The sequence below is a fragment of the Palaemon carinicauda genome, chromosome 2 (assembly GCF_036898095.1).
Source record: "Palaemon carinicauda isolate YSFRI2023 chromosome 2, ASM3689809v2, whole genome shotgun sequence".
Classification (NCBI taxonomy): Eukaryota; Metazoa; Arthropoda; class Malacostraca; order Decapoda; family Palaemonidae; genus Palaemon; species Palaemon carinicauda.
This window is the reverse complement of record NC_090726.1, coordinates 140,662,052-140,681,698: the sequence shown is the minus strand read 5'-3', so window position 1 is coordinate 140,681,698 and position 19,647 is coordinate 140,662,052. Positions and strand designations below refer to the sequence as shown.

The 19,647-nt window shown below is 40.3% G+C and overlaps 1 long non-coding RNA gene across 2 annotated transcripts in view; it reads right to left on the bottom strand.

The window, feature by feature from the left end:
- Positions 1-19,647, bottom strand: part of LOC137622197 (uncharacterized) — a 229,672-nt gene that overhangs the window by 35,230 nt on the left and 174,795 nt on the right. For both annotated transcript variants that reach the window (XR_011040382.1, XR_011040383.1), the window contains exon 2: positions 14,577-14,748. This is a non-coding gene — a long non-coding RNA (uncharacterized lncRNA). The remainder of the gene's footprint in view (positions 1-14,576; positions 14,749-19,647) is intronic.

Genomic DNA, 19,647 nt, shown 5'->3' with positions numbered 1-19,647 from the left:
GGGCAGCAGGGCATGTAGTAAGGTACGGTTCGGTACGATATTACGGTACGGTACGGTTTTTTGGGAGATGTAAGTACAGTTCGATATTACGGTACGATATTTTCCTTTGAGTTCGGTACGGTACGAAAGTACAATTTTTTTTTCGTACTTAATCGTACCATTTCCGTACCAAATTCAGATAGGTGTCGCAAACAGCCAAGCCGGGCAAGCCCCCGCCGCCCAACTGCCAAAGGTCACACACCTGGTTGACTTGGGCGGTGACTCACTGCCCAAGTCAACCAGGTGTGTGACCATAAAGGATTAGCAGAAATCTTCTCACTAGGGTATTAATTAAAGCATATCCCAGTGGGGTTTGCCACGTCAGCCGTCACAGCAAGGCTGGGCAGGGACCCCACCTACTTATCGGCTTATCGCTCAGGTGAGAAAAATCTCACAGCTGGAGAATTCGTTGCTCAGTGGGTTAAGTGCAAAGTTGTTTTGGAAAGAAGCACTGTAGTCTCAGCACCACTTCTCCTTTAAGCCATGGAAAAACGACAAGATTCTCTGCTTAGGAACCCTTCTTTCCTATCTGCTGTGTATCTTGACAGAAGATATAATGTTCTCCTCACCGAAGAACAGAAGGAACTTAGTCAAATACATCTTCTTGGACTAGAAAAAAAAATAAAACTATTTCTTCTACTAGTGCTATGTCGTCAGTCTCAATGCTGGCAAAAGACGATTCATTCACGAGCGGCGATAGTGATGATGAAGGTGACTCAGCACTTGGGTCAGTAGATATTGTAGAGCAATTACTCCGAGTCAGTGATGTAAGCAGAGCAACTGATACCGCAAGCTAAGAGAGTGAAGTGGTTGAGCATATCAAAATGTTCGCCAAAGCTTCACGTATCAGTAAAAATGAGTGTATTTTCCAGTGGTGGCATTATCAACAAGAAAGTGCACTATAAAATCTTGCTCAAGTAGCAGTTGCGCTATATTCTTAATGACTTAAGACTAGGTCTAAAAGAGGATATTGTTGACGCTGTAATGCTATTACGCTGCAACACACAAAACTGTATGAATGCCTAATACTGTATAACTGAATATTTTCCTTTTGTAACCTTAGCAAAATAAAATTGTATTATATCATTAATGTATTACATAACACCAATCTTCTAGTAGTAGTAGTAGTAGTAGTAGTAGTAGTAGTAGTAAAAGTGCCATGTTATGTCTATATGAACTGCAATGTAAAAAAAAAGTAGGTACGGAAACAGTACAAAATTACGGTATGATAAAATATCGTATTAGTACGGTATGGTATGAATTTTTAGGTGCTGTACGAAATTACTGTACAGTAAAAATGCGTGGTACAAATTACGAAAAAACAAATCGAACCGTACTGTACTACATGCCCTGGTGGACAGTTTTGTATCTGCTCTGGCAGGTTACAAGGCAGGTGTCTGTGGCATACCGCATTCACGTCAGCTTAATAGTTGAATAGTTGTCCCCTTCGTCAGGAGTGGAGTCGTTGATGGAGGTCTTGAAGGTTTTTAGTTACGTCCATAAGGGCTTTAACTTTTGTCATCAGGTACTTCACGGGCAAGGTATTGACATTGGGGATAGCGGTGCATACAGATATGGGTAGGCATCATACCCAAGGAGCACAAAGTAGGTTCACTTTCCGGGGAGAGCCACCTGTGGCAGGTTGCAGCTGGGCAATAATGGTCATTTCCATGAGGGCGAGCAAAGCCTTTTGATCCCCCAACAACTGTTGAGAGAGTTGATAGAGCTTGGCTATATTCTACGGGTGGCTGGAGATGGTAGGTACTGCTCCAGCAGGTATGCTTTGAGGGTGTCATACTCTATTGGGCCTGGAACCAAGTGAACACTTCTCTACTGGCGTAGGGTAACAGTTTCATCAATGCAGCATGGGTTGAAGAGGTAGGGTTGGTGGGCGGAATCGTAAGAGGCGTAGAGAACAGCGGTGGGCCAAAAGCTGGTTGGGACCTGGTCCTCCGGCAGTCACCAATTGTGCGAGGTGTCTGTTAGGTACTAACAGAGAGGAGAGTTGAATGCAAGTTTATTCAACAAGATAAAGAGGTTATATACGAACAGTTGGGGGCAACAATGGCAAAAAAAATCAAACAACGTGAAACATGAATGGCAACCTTCAACAGGTTTTTCAATTATCAATGCAGAAGAGAGCGAGAGATTAAAAAAAAAAGGCAATGGCATTACAGTGTATGAGTGTGTATGAAATACGTGCGGTACATCACACTTCGTTCCTCTTCTTACTTCTTGATTTTTTCTCTGCTTTTACAATTTTCTTTTTTTTTTCTAATTCACTTGCATGCAATCTCCATTTACATTTAATCATTGCTTTCCTTGTTTTCATTTTTACATATGAACATTTTACTTCGAGGAAGATCAAGAATTAAATATTTTTTAGCTATTCTAAAAGAAAATAGCATCGTTAGCATAAAAAAATCAAAAATATTTCAGAATAAAAAATATCAGAAATATTTTCGACTACGGCAGTCTTTTTCATCTGTTACTTGCAATAAAAAATCTCTCTCATTATAAGCACACGGGATATAACATACGCCAGAGAAACTCGCCTGTTGCTTGCAAGATGAAAATTCTTGTTGTTTAAACAATAAAGATAGTTCAACATAATTTACTTGAACTACAATTCGCTGAACAACAAAGGACACTGTTATTTCAATCTTCATGTACACTTTAATTATGCAAATTTGTCTTTAATTACAATATAACTTTCATTGCATTTTTTCATAATATGGATGGATTATTCGACGGAAATATTGTTGTTGATCTCTAAAACATAGCCAAATCATAAACATGAAATTGCATAAATAAAAGGAAATATTTATCGCTTCAGACGAACCTAAACATCAACTCTACACAATACATTTTAAACCTTCGATGCGGGCCAAAAAATCCATGGCTGATATTGAAAATCATACATGGCCTAACCCAAACGGACGGAAGCACCTGTTGCATTCTTGAATGTCGTAAGCCGACATTACCCATCAGTCTTGCTAATTAGCGAAATCCTGTCATTGATGGGTTGTTAATTAATGCAGTGTTTTATAGAACTACGGGCCATTAATGTTGAATAATGAAGGCTAATTACCTTACATATTTATTGTCTCCAAAAGGTATCACATCGCGTGACGCAATAGGGTTTCAGGATGTAATTAAATGAATAAGGATAAAAGGAATAATGTGAATGAGAATGATATCAATAATATAAGTAAAATTTATACAGGCATACTGAATAGATAACGTACAGTCAATCAAGCGAAGCAATAGAAAATCCAGAATATGATCAAACTAAAAGCAATAACATTTATATCGACAAAACATTTATATCGACAAAATAAATAAATGATGTAGTACCTCATGAAGAGACGAGCGGGGATTCCAGGAAATAATAAAGGCATCAATGTTAAAACGGAGAATGGCAAAATGATAACAATAGGATGAATAAATAGATGAGCAAATTGGTAGGTTTTTTTTAGGTGTTCTTAGATATCCATATAATGATGGATCCATGAGAAATGAGTATCATTACTCCCACCTACGTTTTTATTTTTTTTTTATTCTAGAAATAAACACCAAGAAATAACATCGATAAATAATATGGTGATATTTTCTTATGAAGGCTATGCCACTCTGCACTTTACAAGCATATCCAATACTATTTCGAGATAGACGCACTCAAGGACAATGATATCTATAAAAATTGATTGATTACAGTATTCAAACCGAACCAAATAATTCTCTTCTTTCTTATGGGATTACACAAGCGTTTGCGACGAAGATTGAGGAGGGGGGGGGGGGGAAGAAGGAGCTTATCCTATGAAGGCCATTCTCATGAATAAGGAAGAAATATGTAAGATCAAGAGCCTCTAAATCAACGGCTTTTTTCCCTCTCTATCTTTTCAATATAATTCTTATGGACTGCACTTCCAATATGCTCTTATACTCTTCTATAAGAATCGTAAATAAGATTTTATTCTTTTTTTTTTCTTTATTCTGAATGGCCTTTTATAAGAGATACTGTCAAAGCATAAATCCAAGGATAACGATGATGCTCCGTATTGCGTACGGCTTTATAGTTCCTTTTCTCCTACGATTCTAATTTCTTTATTTATTTATTCAGTGTGTTTATTATCTGTTATTTTCTTCTGCTCTTCTAAATCTATTTCCCATATGGAATTTTGCAATTTTTATGTAAGCTGGATATTTCTTGGTAATAAAATTAATATTACATGGGTTTTATCTAAATGTTATTTCTTATCTTTGATTCTTATCTTCTCATTCCATTTTTATCTTATTATATTGTTTCTCCTATCCTCTGCTTCATATGAATACTTTATTTATTCGATCAAAGATTTTGAATATATGTGCTTAACCTCAAATCAGGTCCACAGACAGTTTCCATTAGTAAGACATTCGAACCATAAACAAGAAACCAAAAAAACAGAAAGAATTAAGAATGAACGATTTCAGTGTATTAAAAAATCTATAGATTTCCTGACAGCGTTGTGATTGTAACACATAACTTCTATTCATTCTACCGCCGAAGGAGTTACGAGAAAGTTTGTTCTGATAACCGTCATTTGTAATTTCAAGAGAACATGCACTCTTACTGGAGATATCAAAGGAGATGATAGTGCAGGTTATTTACTGCAGAAATGGATGTTCTAATGTAATGAAAAGAAAAAAAAAACAATCACTTATGGTCACACATACACAATATACTGTATAATAATAATAAATAAATATATATACAAAATATATACATACATACATACATACATACATATATATATATATATATATATATATATATATATATATATATATATATATGCTCTCCACACATATACCTAAGTATGTATGTAAAAGATATATTCAGTTTATATATACATATATATATATATATATACATATATATATATGTATATATATATAAATATATATATATATATATAAATATATATATAATGTATATATATTGTATATATACACATATAGATAGCCTGTATTTACTGTATATAAGTTTACATACATACTTATACATATACATATACATATACATATCTATATATCTATATATATATATATATATATATATATATATATATATATATATATATATATATACTGCCACTTCCTCTAACAGGAGAAGACTCTGTCGCATCGTCATGAAAGGTGAATTGTGAAGGAACCTCTCTGAGCAGTATATATTTCCCAATAATAATTATTTTGTATGTCTACAGTATAAAGAGGACTGATCAGAATCACGCCAAGCCCCATACCAACGCTGCGTCATTCACCCCTGCCTTATTCACATTCTCGCCCATCCTGAATACTAGGACTCCTCCTTTCCAATTCATCTTTCTAGCCTTCCTCTCCTCATATCGTATAACACTTCAGAATTATATATATACAATCGTATCACAACCACGCCAACTCCCTCTGGCGGTCATTCCTTTAATTGTAGCGACTCGCTATGGTGGTGTTCCCTGTTGATCTGACATTTTCAATCGATTTCAAGGGAATCTTTATGCTTTCTACGGCTTCTTTCTCCATCCAGAAAGTTGAGTATTTATTCTTTACAATAAGTATTTTAGTTCCAGCCTCACAATGAAATTAGTGTATTTATTGTGTTTGGATCTACGCCGGTCACCGGTGTCGCCATAGGCGCAGTTGTTCATTGGGCATGTGTTATTTAGTTAGCAGAACGACATTTCCGGTTTTAATAGCATTAATTGTTATTATGAAAGCTATTTAGGCATTTTATATTGTAAAGATATTTATATGCATAATTTTCCCTTTTCCTGTGTCGATTGTATATGTCAGAGTTTTGGTGATTTTAGGTAACCGAGATCTCGCCTTGTCTAGGTATCCCAACCTAGACAACATATACTTTCGACATTTCCCCGGTTACCCTCGTGTATCGGTTATTAGCCGTTACTAGTCTCGAATAGAGATTTATGGGTAATCTCTCTTCCCTCTGAGAGTAGCCTTAGGCTACAACTCTCTGCGTCGGCCTTGAATTTCGAATTCAGGCATGACTAGCCTAGAGTTTTTCTGTCTCATCCCTTAACAGCAGACGGCAAGTTTTGGGATTCGATCAGAACCTCAGAGTATTTAGTCTTTTGTCGGGAGTCGGTCTGCGGGGTGATTGCATTCCCTAGATTACACCTGAAGTGGTTGCATGATGCTGCCACCTTCTCCCTGTGGTCTAGTAGACTAGTCCTATGCTCGCAGACCCTAGGCTGTAGAGTAGTATACTCTTGTGGCCTAGGATGGCGCCGGCATTGGAACTCTGTTTCTCCCTTGTTGAGAGGAATGGCATGGACTGCCGTCCCCTTAACTGTATTAGCACCTCCTAAGCTGGAGAATAGAAGATTCTCGTGCCGCTTGGGGTTGTGCCGGTACTGAAACAGAGTTTCTTCAAGGTGTGTAGGTCCGACAATATTGCCGGCCCCTCCCATACCTCATATAGGACCCTTCCCCCCCCCCTGTTCTTTTACGATGGCCAAGCCATTGTCTTTCCTGAGCCGGCGTCCTGCAACCTTACCATTGCCGGTCGGTTGCCGGAGCCGGCCAGACCCCCTCTCCTCAGCTGATGGCTGTCGGCGACTGACAGCTTCCGGCGGCAATGCCGGCTGTGGATGGGAGGTCCCTTTTGTCACCAAGGTTCTCCAGTTCTCCCTTGAACTGCTGGCCACAACTTCTGTTGTCGGCGTGTTGCTCTGGCCGGCAGTAGACCGGCACAGATAGGTACTGACTCAGTCGGTAGCATGCCGACTGTACTAGTGCTGCCGGAGGCTGGCCTACAGTGGTAAGCCGGCAATAGCACTGTGGCTAGATGGAAGCCTGAATGTTACATTCTCCCCTTCCATTTGAACCTTCTTTTCGGGGAAAGGCAGTAAAATTAGACTTTTACATCCTTTATTACTGTATACATACACAGTAATAGATAGCCTTCACTCCATGCTTTCTCTCTCTCTCTCTTAACTAGCATGCTAGATGCTCCGGCAAGAGCTAGATAATCCAGCAACTTGCCGGCTGAACTACAGTGTATGTCTATACAGGTAGTCAGTATATTTGCAGTATAGTATATACGGCAGATGGAAAACTAACGTATATATTATTCTAGTAGAAAGGCAGTAAAATTAGACTTTTACATCCTTTATTACTGTATACATACACAGTAATAGATAGCCTTCACTCCATGCTTTCTCTCTCTCTCTTATCTAGCATACTAGATGCTCCGGCAAGAGCTAGCTAATCCGGCAACATGCCGGTTGAACTACAGTATATGATTATACAGGTAGTCAGTATATTTGCAGTATTGAATATACGGCAGATGGAAAACTAACGTATATATTATACTAGTAGTTATTTCCAATATATCTTGGGTATCCCTGCCCATGTATTTGCTGAACCCAATTCTATATTGATAGAATAATATTTCGTCTATATTCTGATTTGAAATCAGTTTGCATTTACCCTACAATATTAAATTTTGTAAAGGGCTGGTGGTGTGACACCTCTACCCCTTAAAGGGGGGAGCCCTTATCCCTGAGTTTCCCTGATCAGGAAACTCACTGATTTAATATTGTAAGGGAGGTCACAGCAAATAGATTGGTTGGGATACACAAATATATGTCTTTTATCTTTTCTAATCAACATATCTTGGGTACCCTTGTGTGAGCTTCAGCTGGTACCGCTCCTATATCGAAAGAACGGCATTCCCTCGATACTCTGATTGTGAAATCAGTCCTCCTTACCTCACAATGTTAAGGATAAGGGGGGACAGTGCTTTGTACACTTCCTTACACCTAAGTGTTCGACCCCCCCCCCCCTTTTTACCGGGAATTCCCCAGTTGGAGGAATTTCCTTATCTTAATACTGAGGGGAGGTAACAGCATTGGCTCGCAGGGGATACACGGGTATGTGTCTCCCGCTATCTCTTTATAGCTTTCTGTCCTAAGCTATTTTTGTCAAAAGATGATTTTTGCAAATTGTTTATCAGTGTGATAATCAATTGAATACTCATTTCTGTTCTCCTTTCCTTACAGGAGGGACACCAGATGATGCATCGCAGTCTTTTGCAGTTATAAGAGTGAGTATTTTCACGGACATAATACATGCAGGTTCATGCCCCCCAGCAATATTATTTCCAAATCCCCAACCCCATCTGAGACCCTCTGACCTGTAAGTAGGCCAGACCTTAATGTCGAAGGTCTCGAAAAACCCAAGTTAATAGAATCTGGTATACAGCTCTTAACATTTACACATTTGGGTGTGAGATTTCTAAAATCTCTCCGAAACCATACCTACCTATTTTACAGCTTCCTAAAGGACATCCTGTCCCCTATCCCTCCTTTCTCCACTCCAGTTCGAGGAGAGGAGGTGAGGATGGGGGTACCCCCCCCCCCCCCTTGCTGCCAGTGCATACACGATGGCAGTCTCAAGCTGTCGAACTACGGTTGGTTTGGTTTCAGAAGTTATCACAAAAATGCGGTTCAGTTGCGAACTCGCAAAAGTTCGAAAACTCTACGGAAATTGGACCGCAGATTTCACTTGTTCATTGCGATAACTGGCAATTTAGTGTCTCTTTTAAAGGTTTTTAGGTCTTCAAACTCCCTCAAACCCCCTAACCTTACCTCACAAGGATGGTAAGGTTGCAGATACTAACGGCACTAATGAATCAGAGCAATACTCGTACCCGCGACTGGCAAACACCAGGCAGAGACATTACAATCAGGCCACACCTTGTAGTGATAACGACGGCAGTCATTGATTCACTGTCACATCTGACTCCGCCGCCGAGAGCCGGCAGTGTGTACCCTTGGTCACCACCCAGTCAATAGCTGAGTTGGTATGCCTTCAATCGGCAGCCCGCCGATAACCGGCGGACTGCCGACAGCCCAAGAGGTCGCCAATGGTTCAGAGGGTTGCTGACTATGCGTATAGTTTTCACCACTACCCAGTAACATTGAATACTGGCTAGGATGGTGCGACTTCTGTCAGCGACCGGCTGACAGCCGACATGTCACTGACATGCCGGAGAACTGCTAGCCATATCGGTACTGAAGTACTGTGCCAGTTAACTTACCCCCAAGTACTAGCCTTGACGGTAATATGCCAGTTGTATACGTGTATACAATACCCCATATCACAGACAGAAATCTTTGGTACATAACCATACAATAGAATAGTTTTCCAGTACGCTGTGCTTCTGAGCACAATCTCTTGCTGAGACCTACCTGATTTGGGGAATACACTCCCCCCCTTTTTTTCCTTACGCTGACTCTTCATCAGCCTCTTTGATTCTCATTATTAATTCCCTGGATGTAGGCGCTGCTTACGCTACTCTATCCTTATGGGCTAGAATCTTCCATCAGGCTCCTTTTAAAAGGGGATGCCCTAGAATCAATAATTAGGAGGGCCGCAGCAGTTGGCTGGAAGGATTCCCACATATGTGTGTCTCCTATTCTTTTCCAGCGTACTTATCCTAAGCTTTATACTATAGAAAGGAATCTTCTATTACAGTGAAACACTGAGAAGCTGATTTAGACAAACGGTCAGGTATGACCTAAAAGGAGGACGGGAAGGTTTTTTAGTTCTCCTTGGGATGTTAACAGCATCCCACAGTTACAATGACCGTTGTTCCACAGACGGCCAGATATGTACACCTTCTGATCATGCGAAGCAAACAGACGCTTCTGGTAGGAAGGAAGTTCCTCCTGGATCGCTGGACCTTCGATCCTTGGGTCCAAGGCCTAACCAAGATGAGACTAGAATGGAAATGGACATACCTCCACCATCCTTTCCTCAACTCTTCCAACATTCCAAATCCCCTGGAAGGGTATACCTTAGAGCTCTAGAGCATACTAGCGGTAAGGAAAGTAGAGTCCATCGATTTCCAAGGAAGGCTGTTTAGTGTTCACGTGAAGGACTCAGGAAAACTCTGAGTCATTCTGGACTTGGCGCCACTCAACAAGTTCCAATACAACAGCAAGTTCAGAATGTTAATCCTTCTGAACACAAGGACCTTATTCAGTAAGGGGTGTTGACAGTCTGGCCAGACCTGAAAGATGTCTATCGGCAACTTCCACTCAGTCACCCCCTCCACTCCTACCTAGGATCCAAGTTACAGAAAATAACATATATCATAGACAAGATTCTCGTCGGACTAGATTCAGTCCTAGGATCTTCACGGAATTAGCAGACACAGTCAAGCGAAACCGAGCCTAGAAAGAATTCAGGCAACAATGGCCCTGGACGATGGGCTGGGGTGGGCAGCACCCGAAACGACTGTCTATGAGCATCCATGGAGATAGTCCGGCCCCGGAACATCGGGGATGCAAAATAACTTCAAGAAGTCTCGATTCTCTCCAGCTCAGGGGCTTCAATGTTTTTATAAAATCATTGAAACCTGCGGTCACCCTAACGCTCCTTTCCCTTGGGGATGTAAAAGGAGATCGTAAGGTCTGTCAAGAGACTATTGTAATCAGTCAGGATTCCATGACGCTAACAGGGAGGAGTTTTGAACTCTCTCCAGTTCACGATAATGACAGACCCAGTGCTATGTGCACAGCTGTAAGATGCGTTAAGAGGCTGGAGAAGATACGCATCAAACGCTCGAAGAGATTTAATAAGACCAATGATGGTTATTCCCTCTTCGCTTACCATACAATGACCAAAGGCCACGGGCCTGTAGTCAATTTTAGCCCTGTAATGGTTGGAGAAACTCTCTCCACATAGATCAGACCTCCTCAGGCTGATCTGGGGCATCGAAGCGATAATGAGGAGTCGAAACTGTCGAGGATAAGGGACATCTCATTTCATTAGGGAATGTTAGCCATCTCTTCCTTAAGGGAATGGCGCCTATCAGCAGCTTGTCTATAAATGATCCGCAAGGTGACAGTGGATGCTCTTCTCGGGTTCAACCCAATAGAGTTGGAATGGTACACGGACGCAGACCCATTCCCTCCCAGAGGGGAGCAAGTCCCCGAGCTGCAGATCGTTCTCTTCATCAAGAGCGTCATCAAGATACTATCTCGATATAAAGCCCCATACGAGGATCCCCTAGTGGAGGTAACAGACATCATGTCTATAGAATAGAAGTGATGGACTTAGAAATTCCTGTTCAGCCCATCAAATTTCCTCCGGAAGGCCCTCTACATGTTGAGACCCTTCCAGGGAAGAGGGGATCTGTTGGCTCCCAGGTAGCCCAAGAACACCCCGTTCCCTGTAATGAAGGAACTGAGGCTGAGGCTGGTCCTAGTTATGCACCTAGGATTATCCAGGAGGTTCAGAAGTTTTCTGCCTTCGATTTATCACAGTACACCTAATCCCTTCATCTTATGAATTCCTTGCCCTTAGCGGTTAGGAAAAAGACTGGGATCTCCAAAGGCAAAATAGAATTCCTTGAAGAATACAAGTCTAGTCAACTAGAAGACAATACGAGTCTTCTTGGGAAAAGTAAGCTGCTTTGTAAAGCAATAGGGACCGAAAGCAATCTCATGATCTTCTACCTGTCCTTCTCTGTCCACCCCTATATTCAAGGTCTGGCGGTCAACAGCACGATGGCCTTTGAGAAAGGAGGCAGTGTATCCTTGGATACTATGAGAAGCCTAGTTCTTCGGCCTTGTCCCCATATAAACCCTTGAGTAAGCCCCAAGGGTAGGGCCGACTTTGCGAGAGAGGTCACTTGATTGGATCTTTGGATCCATGGACCAATATCCATGTGCAAGTCAACCCCGACTAGACCTCTTCTATATGCCGGTTAAATGGATCTGACTAATGAAATCTTTAATAATATTCCGAAAACATGTGCAGGCTTAGGCCTGCAACGCAACTAAAGCCCATCTCATGGTATTTGGACAAGGTCCTACATTATGCCTCACCTGTGAACAATGAGGATTGTTCCCTCAAATATCTAACCTAAAAGGTTATTTTTTGGTTCGCTATAGCCTCTGGGGCTAGAGTTAATGAAATAGTGGCCCCTTTCTGGGATGAAGGCCACATTAAGTGGGAGGACTGCATCTCTTTCCTGATCCAACCTTTCTCACTAAGGATGACCTACCCACTAAGAGGTGGGGTTCCTGGAGAATTTGCCCTCTGAAGGAAGATGTCTCTCTAGGACTGCTAGAGTGTCTAAGGTCTATCTTCATAGAACTTCAGACTTCAGGAGAAACAGCTCTTTACAGGAGAAAACTTTGGATCAAACTATCCCTATAACTGAGGGCGAAGCTCACCTACCTTATTCGCGGAGCGGATCCTGACAGCACTACTGCAGATTAAGATCCGAGAAAAGTTGCTTCATCACTGAACCTTTCAGTGAGTTGACTTCAGCCTCTTCGCTCATTTACTGATCGGAGGTTGTCCGGTGTGTCTTACAGACACTATGCTAAGCAAGTCTATAGATTGAAGCATTATGTGGTGGTGGCAGGTGCTATTTTGGACCCTGTCGTCTAGCTCTGCGATGAACAGTAAATTGATTGGGACTATCAATTAAAAGGAGAAGTGGTCAGCATTTTTCATTTGACCTCCCTTTGAATAAGTGTTGCCATGGTAACACCAAATCTGTTCAGAATCTCAGGTGTGAAATTATACGGATACCACTAGTGCCGTGTGTACATACAGTAGTACACAGTGTTGTTAGACTATTTCATGTACAGAAATTATAAAGAAAAGTCTTGTTAAAAGAACTTTTCTTCAGTCTGAGAGTGGCATTCATCAATTTTCCCCTTTCAAAAAAGGGAACATCAATTTCTGTGTATGTCTCTTGTATAATTTCCTTATCATGCTACATTCATTTAGCATGTAGTCATTTATTAGGAATAAATGTCTATTAAAATGCAGTTGCGTCCTAATTCGCCCAACAATTGCATGTTTAAGATGCCAGAGTTCCTTGACTTACTCATGTAAGTATTTCTCATATCATTGTATGCTTACAAACAACGGATGAGGACACTGATATTGGTTCCGCAATATATACAAGCCTTGAGACGGTTTGTATTCTCAGTGTATACTTATGTTTGTTCATACAATATTATGCTACCTTGAGGCCCCTTTTCTAACGTCTAAAAATGACTCTTCCCTGCAGGGGGCAGGAAGCACTAAAATTGTTATGTTTAGTGATAATGACGGATAACGGTAACGTCATTTGTCTCAATTGGCCCTATTGGCCGTAGAAATATTGTCCCAAGGTTAAGGCACTGATGAAAATCCACAGATACATTAATTCTCTGGTTTGCTTCCATCAGGACGTCATGGCTTGAGCCCAAAAGACTATTTTTGGGTGAGATGGCCATGACGTCCTGATGGACCCACCCTTCTTTTCTATGAAAAGATCTTCACGGTTTCCCTCCCTGAACTACTGTATCTGTAGCACCATGCTCAACGCTACAAGGAATGACCGCCAGAGGGAGTTGGCGCAGTTGTGATACGATTGTAGTAGGGGAACCAGGGTAACCTCTATTGTGGCTACCCTTCTAATTCTGCCACGTATCCCCCTCGAGGCGTAAAGGCTATTCGGGGTGCAGATTGCCATGTTGCGTGTCAAGAATACGTCCCCTGATTATATACGATACCCTTGAGAGTAATCTTAAGGGTACTCGCGCCAGAAGTTAGAATTCTGTGAAACCTTTGGTTTGATTCTCTGGGAATATCACTGTAGTCATATATACCCTTGGGAAGCTACTAAAGGAACCTTCCATCAGGACGTCATGGCTTGAGCCCATATATATATATATATATATATATATATATATATATATATATATATATATATATATATGTATATATATACAGTATATATATATATATATATATATATATACATATATATATATATATATGTATATATATATATATATATATATATATATATATATATATATATTCTCTTCAAACCTTTCTCTCAGGCAAATATTCACAAAATAAAAAAGTCAATCCTGCTTATATATTCCAACTCGAACTAAATAACTTTGATTTGCTCGTATCTGTTACAAATCTTATACTATTTAACCTTAACACCCTCCATATTGCCCCCTTATTTATTGAATCATAAACATTTCTAAGGTCTGTTTAAAATTAGCTTGTTATTTCCAAACCCCGTAAAAACTTACAACTTAAGTTTTCTGTAGTAAAGTAGGTTTTAATGGAAAGCCCCAATCTCTCTCTCTCTCTCTCTCTCTCTGTGTCGGTGGAAAAGAATTTCAATGCTCTTTTTATTTTAGCAGTAATTTCCGAATAGTGAAGCAAACGCCTAACAATGAAAAATTGAAGTACGTAAATGAGAATAGAGGAACATACAAACTCACGACAATAATCGAGATGTTAAGCAGGAACACAAAAGAAAGTAAGCAACTTAAAAGACGAGCTATGAGGGACTCCTTTAGGCTTTTATTTCTTAGGGTCAAAGAGCTAAGTTACATGTCTGAAGATCGCGTACGCTAAAGTCGCCCTACTGTAACATCCACACAATACAAGTCATAAAATGATTAAAGTCTAAATTAACGAGGCACGGAACTAACACTCACCTGCTGGATATATCTGAATAATGTTCAGCCATCGGCGTCATTTATCGATGAGCATCACCGGGAAAGATCGCCACCCGTGAAATCCAGTCATCTTTGACGGCTTGAATACCTGACCTTGGAAGTCAACCAAGCTTACGAATCTAATGAAGAATACCCCGGATTTCTTTGATATCTGATAGAAGATAAATTATTCGGAAAGATATGAGACCTGGTGGATCAAATCAACAATTAGAACATAAGAACACATAATAGAACATACAATTATGAGTGAAAGTATGATACTAAAAGGTTGACAGTTCAATAAAGAATAACAAGACCGAAAGGGAAGGTCTATAAAGCTATGCTGTATGGTTTGGGGACCTTGACTTTAAGCAAAACACAAGAAGCAGAGATGGAAGTTGCAGAAATGAAAATGTTGAGGTTCTCACTCGGGGCAACGAGGAAGGATATGATCAGAAATGAATCAATTAGAGTAACTGCACATGTCAATCACTTTGGAAAGAAAGCAAGGAAGCAACACTAAAGTGGTTCAGGCACGTGAAGAGAAGGGAGGAAGAGTATGTTTGGAGGAAGATGGTAAATATAGCGCCAAAAGCCACCAGGTAGAAGGAGAAGGGGGAGGCCTAAGATGAGATTTATGGATTCAATAAGAAGAGATAAGAGGGAAATACCCGGAACAGAGGAGGATTCAGTAACTAGATGGAGATATGATCCGCTGTGACGAACCCCGAATGGAAGAAGCCCAAAGAAAAAGAAATGAAGTGCATCATTCGTCAAAAGAAAGTTTGAATAAAAATTAATTATTAAAAATCTATTAAATTTTACAATAAGTAAATAGAAGTTCGTCAGATAAAATTAGCTGATAAAAACTAAATTTGATTATATTTATCTAAGGTCATTGCACATTATTATCATTATCATTATTATTATTATCATTATTATCATTATGCCCCCGCAACCAATTAGAATAGCGCCAACGTATCCCTGCGTGTCGTAAGAGGCGACTAAAAGGGACGGGATGAGGGGGCTGGGAACCCCCTCTCCTGTATTATATACTCCAGTGAGACGTCAAAGAGTTGGAGCTGGGGGGAGAGTGACTGCTACCCGCACTCTAGTTTTGAGGTGTCTGAATGTGCGTGGATGTAGTACAATAGAGAGTAAAAGATGTGAAATTGGAAGTATGTTTAAGAATAGAAGAATGGATATATTGGCTTTGTGTGGATATATTGGCTTTGTGTAAGACACAGATAAAAGGGAAGGGTGAAGTGATGTTAGGTTAAGTGACTGCTAGAGTGTCTAGGATTGAAAGGGGAAGAGAAAGAGAGGGTGTGGCTTTATTGCTGAATGAGTGGATGACAGGTAAAGTAGTAGAATGGAAGGAGATATTATCTAGGTTAATGTGGGTACAGGTTAGGTTGGGTAGGGAATGTTGGGCTTTTGTTAGTGCATATGGGCCAGGTTGTGAGAAAAGTGATGAAGAGAGGACTGAGTTCTGGAATGAATTAACTAGGTGTGTAGAACGACTGGGTAGAAGGAATTATATAGTTTTCATGGGTGATTTAAATGCTAGAGTGGGCGCTGGAGAGGTAGGTGGTATCATTGGTAAGTTTGGTGTACCTGGTGAAAATGAGTGGTGAGAGACTGGTAGATATGTGTGTTGAGCAAGAGATGGTTCAAGTTCTAGCTTTTGAAAAAAGGGCTAAGAATGGTACATGGATGAGTGGTAGAAAGGGCTTTAATGGATTATGTGTTGATAACTATAAGAAAAAAGACGTGCACATATTTAGGGGTATGGCTAACGGTACGTCTGATCATTTCTTGGTGGAAGGAAAATTAATTGAAGCAAAAGAGTGAGGGAATAGAGTGGGGGGATGTAAAAGGGAGCTAGTGAGGGTTGAAGAGTTAATAAAACTTGAGGTAAAAAGTGAATATCAAGAGAGGTTGGAAATGGCATATGACAGAGTGAAAGTGAGAGAAACTGGTAATTTACAGGAGTGGAAGTTAGTAAAAGAAAATTTTGTTGGGATTGCAAGTGATGTGTGTGGCAAGAAGATTGTTGGAGGCAGCATGAGAAAGGGTAGTGAATGGTAGAATGAAGGAGTGAAGGTAAAAGTGGAAGAGAAAAAGAGGGCATTTGAAGAATGGCTGCACAGTAATAGTGTAGAGAAGTATGAAGATATAGATAAAAATGTGGAAGTAAGTGCAAGATAACTGAGGCAAAGAGGGTGGCTGACCTGAGGTGAGGTCAGGGATTGGGTCCTTCATATGAAGAGAATAAGAAGTTTTGGAAAGAAGCGAAGAGAGTAAGGAAGGCTGCTTCGAGAATTAAAGAGACAGTGAAATATGGAAATGGGAGGTTGTTAAGAGGAAAGGAGGCAAGGAAAAGGTGGGCGGAATATATTGAACGTTTATTGAATGTTGAGGATAATAGGGAGGCAGATATAATTGCTGTTGCAGGTGTTGAGGTGCCAATGATGGAAGATGAGAATGAGGGAGAGATTACAAGAGAGGAAGTGAGGAGAGCACTAGATGAAACGAGAGTAGGAAAAGCATCTGGTATGGATGGTGTGAGAACTGAGATGTTAAAGGAAGGGGGTGTGACTGTACTTGAATGGTTGGTGAGACTGTTTAATATTTGTTTTATGTTGTCAATGGTACCAGTAGGTTGGGTTTGTGCATGTATTGTACCACTAAATAAGGGTAAGGGAGATGTGCATGAGTGTTGTAATACAAGGGGTATTAGTTTGCTGAGTGTGGTTGGAAAAGTGCATGGTAGAGTACTGATTAATAGGATTAAGGATTAAACAGAAAATACAATCTTAGAAGTACAGGGTGGCTTTAGAAGAGGTAGGGGATGTATGAATCAGATTTTTACAGTTAGGCAAATAAGCGAGAAATATTTAGCAAAAAGTAAAGAGGTGTATGTTGCGTTTATAGATCTGGAGAAAGCATATGATAAGAGTTCATAGGGAAGCGAAGTGAAATGTGATGAGGTTATATGGAATTGGTGGGAGGTTGTTGAAAGCAGTGAAAAGTTTCTACAAAGGTGGTAAAATGTGTGTTAGGATAGGAAATGAAGTGAGCAATTGGTTTCCAGTGAGTGGGGCTGAGACAGAGATGTGGGATGTCGTCATGGTTGTTTAACTTGTATGTTGATGGAGTGGCGAGAGAGGTGAATGCTTGAGTACTTGGACAAGAATTGAACTTGATAGACGAGAATGACCATGAATGGGAAGTAGATCACTTGTTGTTTGTGTTGTTTGTGATTGATACTGTACTGGTTGCAGACTCGGAAGAAAAGCTTGGCCGATTAGTGACAGAACTTGGATGGGTATGTGAGAGAAGGAAGTTGAGAGTTAATATGGGTAAGAGTAAGGTTATGAGATGTACGAGAAGGGAAGGTGGTGCGAGGTTGAATATCATGTTGAATGGAGAGTTACTTGAGGAAGTAGATCAGTTTAAGTCCTTGGGGTCTGTTGTTGCTACAAATGGTGGAGTGTAAGCAGATGTAAGTCAGAAAGTGAATGAGGGATACAAAGTGTTGGGGGCAGTGAGGGGAGTGGTAAAAAATAGAGGATTAGGCATGAATGTAAAGAGATTGTACCAACTGTGATGTATGGATCGGAGTTGTGGGGAATGAAAGTGACGGAGAGACAGAAATTGAATGTGTTTGAGATGGAGTGTCTGAGGAGTATGGCTGGTGTATCTCAAGTAAATCGGGTTAGGAACGAAGTAGTGAGAATGAGAGCGGTTGTAAGATATTATCTAGCAGCTAGAGTGGATATAAATGTGTTGAGGTGGTTTGGCCATGTTGAGAAAATAGAAAATGGTTGTCTGCTAAAGAAGGTGATGAATGCAAGAGCTGATGGGAAAAGTACAAGAGGAAGGTCAAGGTTTGGGTGGATGGATGGAGTGAAGAAAGCCCTGGGTGATAGGAGGATAGATGCGAGAGAGGCAAGAGGCGTGCTAGAAATAGGAAGGAATGGCGAGCAATTGTGACCCAGTTCCAGTATGCCCTGTTGCCGCCTCCAGTTGCCTTGGATGACCGCGGAGGTAGCAGCAGTAGGGGATTCAGCATTATGAAGCTTCATCTGTGGTGGATAACAGGGGAGGGTGGGCTGTGGCACCTAGCAGTACCAGCCGAACTCGGTTGAGTCACTCGTCAGGCTGGGAGGAGCGTAGAGAGGAAAGGTCCCCTTTTTTTTACATCTGTTTGATGTCAGCTACCCCCCCAAAAATTGGGGGAAGTGCCTTGGGATATAGATAGATAGATTATTATTATTATTATTATTAATATTTTTAGATAAGTTATATCCCTAGTTGGAAAAGCAGTATGCTGTAAGCCCTAGGGCTCCAATAAGGAAAAACAGCACTGTGAGGAGAAGAGATAAGGAAATAGACAAACTTTAATCACAAGTAATGAATAAATAATATAAAATAACCCAAATCAGTAACAACGTTACAATAGATATGTCATAAATAAACTATGAAGAAAGGAGAGACTTATGTCAGTCTGTTCAACATAAAAACAATTTCTGGAAGTTTGAACTTCTGAAGTTTCACCGATTCAATTACCTATTTAGGAGGATCCTTCTACAATCTGGTCACATCGGGAATAAAATTTCTAGTCTAATGATGGAGAAGGCAACACTGTTAGAAATAACTGCAAACTTAGTGCTACGTACAGGATGGTACAGTAAGGGAAAATCCAAATACAAAGGATGATCTAAATTATGAAAAACATCATGCAACTTGCATATAGAACTAACTGAACGCCAGTGCCAGTGATTAATAACAAGTTCAAGAATAATAATATAATAGACAGCACGTTTTTGTCTAACAAATTAACATGAGAGTCAGTAGCTGAAGACCAGACAGGAGAACAATCCTCGTAACTAGATAAAATGATAGAATTAAAATATTTGTTGACAATACATTGATCTTAACGACTTTATCAATTTTTTTTTTTTTTTGTGAAATTGAAAAAACACACCGAAAGTGTTTCTAAAAAAAAGCAAATGTGCAATCAAGATCCACAACTAAAATTTTAAAGGAGTTATTGATGCAGACA